This window comes from Dermacentor albipictus, chromosome 9, assembly GCF_038994185.2.
Source record: "Dermacentor albipictus isolate Rhodes 1998 colony chromosome 9, USDA_Dalb.pri_finalv2, whole genome shotgun sequence".
NCBI lineage: Eukaryota > Metazoa > Arthropoda > Arachnida > Ixodida > Ixodidae > Dermacentor > Dermacentor albipictus.
In genome coordinates, this window is record NC_091829.1 from 23,815,600 (window position 1) to 23,821,599 (window position 6,000).

The window sequence follows — 6,000 nt, forward strand, 5'->3', positions numbered from 1 at the left end:
TCTCGTGATTTTGGTAGTGGCAAGTCTAATTTCATTCCAGTGATGATTTTATTTAGAGGGCTTACCGCTGCTGTAGCTCAACAGTGTCGACGTTGGACTGCTGCGCTCCAAATCGAGGAGTGGCAGCCGCATTTCGATGGGGGGAAATACATGTGTGCGGGCGCTTAGGTTTAGGTGCAAATTAATGTACCCCGGGCGGCCAAAATATTCCTAAGTGCCCCGGCCAAGCTGTGCCTCATAATGAGACTTGTACGTAACAAATCACATGTTTAATAATTACGTTGATTGGTAATTTAATGATTACTTTGTTTCCTCGGTAACGCGCAGTGCATTGCCATTACACTTTTTTTCTTTAACCAATTGCATGTTACATTTTTCAGCTTTGAGCTCTTAAATTCTGGTGGGAACTTCAGTATCGCAAAGGAATGAAAACGAGCAGTACATGGGTTACCCCCTTCCCATAATCAGCGTCTTATTATTCTCTGTTAAGTTTCCCATGCTTGGTGCATAACAATACAACTATTACCTTGAGCAGGCCCTTGGTCTGCCTGAAGGCAGACCAATGACATTGGGGCAACTGTGTCTGCAGACACAGTTGTTAGGTAGCGACGGCTTGCGTAGAAACCACGTATTTATAGCTTGCACGTGTCGGACAAAGTGAACGGTTATGGCGACTAATAATATAAGAACGCTGATGTGCACTGGACAAGGGTGGACTTCACGCGAACTTGATCGACCTGGCGGCAGGTTGCACTGGTATTCTCTTCGGCGTGCCCTCCCTGGGGTCTGCTACTTTTGCTGACTAATGTACATTGCAACACAGATTTTTTTCTGCAGCGCGCACATTGAGCGAGATTTCAGTGTCGCTGAAAGAAACGAGAGAAAGGAAAGAAGAATACGGAATAAAATAATAAACACCAACTCTTTGTGAAGATCAACGACCTATGAAGCTCTGCAAAAGACGTTTTGAAAACGCTAATTCAGCCTGTTCTGTTTTGTGCGGTATTAATATTGGTAGGGTGGAAACTATGTATAATCGATCACTTTTTTCTAATTGCTGAATTACTTTCACGGAGCTGTAATTGTTGACTCTAATCCGTTTTATTTTTACAAGTAATTGTAAGCGGTTACGGTTGTTTTGTAACGTGTACAAGATTGCTCAATATGAGATATTTGTTTTGGCACGTAAAACTCCACAATTAAATTAAACGGGCTGACATAGCGTGAACCTTAAGGATAACGTAAGAGCCATTGATATTGGTAGACGAAAAGCAGGTTCCTCTGGAAAGATTTCTGCGAAGTCTATGAATGCACGAATATAATTTATTGTGCGGCACAGTTGACCTCGTGCCAAAGGCGCTCGAAGAATCGTTACAAAATCGCCTACTGTGGTTGTTTAGTGGCTATGGTATTGCGGTGATAAGCACGAGGTCGCGGGATGGCACCCCGCCCACGTCGGCCGCATTTGAATGGGTCGCGAAATGCGAAAAGACCTGTGTACTTACATTTAGGTGCACCTTGAAGAACCCCGGGTGGTCCAAATTCCGGGAGTTCCCAACTACGGCGTGCCTCATAACCAGATCGCGGATTTAACACGTAAAACCTGGTACTTATGCTTTCTTTAATCGTTACACAATCGCGCTTCAGACCACACGTTATCTTGGCTACAGCATAACGGCCTACAATTCGAGTTCACTGAGGGAATGTGTACCGACTTTGTGCCTTTGCCGAGTGAATAAGCACTCCCTCGTCGCACAGCCGTACGCATGCGCTGAGGCAGCAGCTGATTGCTGCACAGCAGCGGGCCACACCGGTGCGCCGAACATCAAAACGTGCGTATAGTATGCGGCGTTTCCAGCGTGCGAGGCAGGAGCCGGGGAAGTCCGATACGTCACGCCGGTGACGTCAGGACCACCGGCAATTTGGCCCCTGTATAGTTCACCGCGTCGAACGTGGCCCGCTTGAGTGCGGCGATGAGCAGCCGCCGCAGCGCATGAGCAAAGTTGCGCGGTAGCCGAGCGCGTTCTTTTTTTTTTTCCTTTGGCCGAGGCGCAAACTCAGCGCTCTCTGCACCCGAACTGTAGGCCGGCCAGCCAAGCTAGCACGTGATGCACTCTGGTCTAGCGGCTTTGACGCGAGATGGGACGCGCTCTCATTCCGCGCTGTCCACGCCAACGCGCCCCGAATCCTGCCAGTCACGCTGGCTCTGTGGCGACGCTATAGACCGTAGCGCTTTGCGCCGGCGCCGCCTAACTGCGCAGTGTGTGGCGTGCGCCCGCGTTACGTCGGACTACGTCCGTGCCTTTCCACGGGGTAAATTTTTTGACGCTCCTGCTGTCTTCGGCCTGATCGCATGCGACTTCGCCGAACATTAGCTACCTGGCACGGCCGGGTTTCTTGTGGAAGGTCGCTGTAGGGTGCCTCGTCGGGACAAAGACGACTCGCACAGACCGTTCCCGTTGCCTGAGGTAGTGGTGCGGGCGTTCGGGTCATACAAGCTCCGGCTGGTGAACTTCGAAAGGGAATCCACGTCATTGCATTTAAGGCGACCGGGCTCGACGCTACGCCAGGGTTCGACTGTGGCCACCTGGATCCCCGCCAGGGCTTCGGTCTATCCGCGCCGGTGCTTCCTGCCCTACCACCAGGTGAAACGTTTTGATTTTCCTAATCGTATTATCTTTATGGAAGAGCAAATGTAAGCGCATGGCAGATAGCGTCGTGAGAAACATGTTGCTTGGCGACAAGGGAGGTGTGCCGTACCTTTTAGGCGCTTTCACTCCTTATTTCATGCTGCCTTCTCTTTGCTTTCTGTATTAGGCACCTCGCTAAAAGTACTAGAGTTATTTCCTTTTATTATGTAACATGAGACACTTTTTTTCCACTCTCTCGTTCTTTTTTCTTGTATCGACACTTCTCATACGAATGGAGAACGGGAGAATTTGGTAGCCCGGTCACACTAGTTGTCGTATAACACTTGCTCGAATGCTGCAGAAACTGCGATACATAGATGTCGAGTCCATATATAACGTTTGAATAAAGCGGAACTTCCTCGCGTGCGTGCCAGAAAAACGATTAGGACAAAAAACGTTAAAAAACATAGGAGATAAAGCGATCGCCTTCTCCTTTGTTCTCGCGTCTGTGAGAACATTTGGTTGACGAGACGATTTGTCACGTGATGTAATCTAGTTCCAATAGGGAGAGAAACTGTTCTCTAACAAAAATCTCAATTCAGTGTGCTGAACTTGAGAATATGTGTTTTGCAGGTTCATGTGACTTTTTTATTTAGCTCTAGCACAATCAAACCATTAGCTGCCTCCAATCCTGCTTACCTTTCTTAACTTAGTTTTGCCTTAGGGCCGTGGCTATACATATACTGTACTTACTTGCTCCTCCTAATGTGTAACGTGTTATAGCGTGCGTCAATTATATGCGCTTGTTCGGATGCAAGCATTGTGGCCGTTATTAGGGGGAACGCCTTTCTAGGCTCATGTTGAAGCTTGTGTCAGCAGACCTGACCGTCGGAGTGTCCGCGGAAGCGGCATCACGCCATATGAAGACAGATTGAAGACACATTAAAGAGTGAAATATGATTGATAGTGACAGTTAGTTAATGATAACGCTTGAATAACGATTGGTAGAATTTAATAATTACTAGTAATGACTAATAATGACTACGAATGATTTGTAATGACTACAAATGACTCCAACATGCCCAATATGCCTAACGACGGTTTGTGAGGACCAGAATTGATTAGAAATGACTATAAATGTCTAGTAATGAGTATCAAGGACTAAAATGAGTATTAAGATTTGTAATGAGTACGAAATGACCAATATGTCTAACGACGTCCTGTAGCGACCACAATTAACTACAAGTGACTAAAGATGCATACTAGTGAGAAGTAATTAATAGTGACTTGAATCACTTGTAATTACTAGTAATTACTATGAAATGACCAATATGTCTAACGACCACTTGTAACGACTACAATTAATTACAAATGACTAAAGATGCCTATTAATGACCAATAATGACTAATAATGACTGAAATGACTTGTAATTACTACTAATGACTACGATACTACAATCATGTCTAACGCTGACTTGTAATGACCACAACTGATTACAAATGACTAAAAATCCTTAGTAGGAGTGAGCAGTAATGAGTAATAATGACTGAAATGACTTTTAATGACTGCGAATTACTACGAAATGAAAAATATATCTAACGACGAATTGTAACGACAACAATTGATTAAAAATGACTAATAATGCCTAATATAGAGTAGTAATGACTAATAATGACTGACATTACTTCTAATGACTACAAAATGACCGATATGTCTAACGACTACTTGTAACGACTACAATTGCTTACAGATGACTAAAAATGCTTAGTAGAAAAGAACAGGAAGAAAAGAGGTAAAGAGAAAGAGCCGAATGATAAGAGGAGGAAGAGTAGGCATTCGTCGTTCGCCTCTTAAGGGATATCTTAAGAGACCCTGTAATATCATTGCGTTGCTTCCTTTTGACCGATCAGTACAACCATAAAACCCTCAACTCCGCGACAAGCTGCTGGCTTGACGTTTCCTTTCGTTCGAGGTTAATTGTGGCGAACTTCTAGCTCAAAGTTCAGACGACTCGTGTATCGATGTCGGAAACCGAGCACAAGCCGTTCAGGAACAGTGATAAGCCGTTTTATGTACGCTTAGATTTCGCATATAAAGAAAGAAAGAAAAAGCTGGCACAATAGCGGCAAAAAGACTGCAAGAATTACCTCTCAATTAAGATTCGACGCTTCACTTCAACGCCTGCATGTTTCAGCGTGCGTTTCGGTTCAGTCGGAATTCATTGCTTGAAATGCGTAACCCTCCTTTACGCTCATCCTGTGGCTTGCTGCAGACCATATTTTTCCGCGCTGTAGGTAGCAGCCATCTTTCGCGGGGGCTGCGTGAAGTGATGGAGCGAACGGCTGCGATAGCGCTTCGTCATATTGCTTGAATGATTTGCGCCATTGTTCTGTCGTCGTGCTTTAATCGTCTGTTGCCCAGTTCACGGAGCAAGTTTGAAAAAAAAATGCTGACTGAGGCATATGACAAAGCCTTCGCGTTCTGTCTTCGATGTATCACCCACGTCCCACACCCAGCTTCTACAGCTATTTCACTCTTCGCATCACCTCCTTGAATATTAGCGGCTTTACGCACTCTTCCCGTGCAACTACGCTTCTCACTGCGGTCGCGTCTTCGGGCCAGCGCGAACCGTAAGTAATAACGCTGTAGTTAAAAGCTTTCGTGAGCAAGCGCGTTTGAGCACGTCAGTGCTCAAATTTCAATTTGAGTCAATTCGAGTCACGTCAAGTTGCGGCAAGGCACAATGACTATGGAACTAAGGTCTCTTGTGCATTCGATTGCGCGCTGTTTTCGCGCGCCTAACGCAGAAAGTCACGTGACCTCGAGCTTCGGAGACGCGTTAAAACTACAGGAAACATGAAGCGTTTGTTCGACGCCAAGCTTGGCAGTAAGCGATTGTTTACTGGATTAATTTATACGACCAATAAAATTGTTAATCTTGCTTCTCATATTTGTTGAGTAATTTGCTCAACAATGAGTAATGGCAGGCACAGGAGATGACTCCACACACAGCGATGTGTGTTTGAGTTCTTTCTTTCTCTCTTTCTTTCTTATCATCATAGCTGTTACAGTGTATACGCAAAAGACTGCTTGACACAATAGCCGCAGGCTAGTGGCTGGGTCCGGATGCAAAATATAATTGACATTTGGTACAAGCATATGGGGATCAATACGGAGGATTAAGGCATACATAAAAAGTATTGCCAGTTACATAAATTATCAAACCGCAAAGAACAGAGTGCCACTTCAGAATACAAGCACCGAATCAGTGGCTAATAGCTAATAAGGCTTCGCACAAACCAAAAAGTTTCGGGATGGCCAGTTACCTGGAAAAAGCTTGCGATAATAGCGCTTCCCGCGTTGCATGGC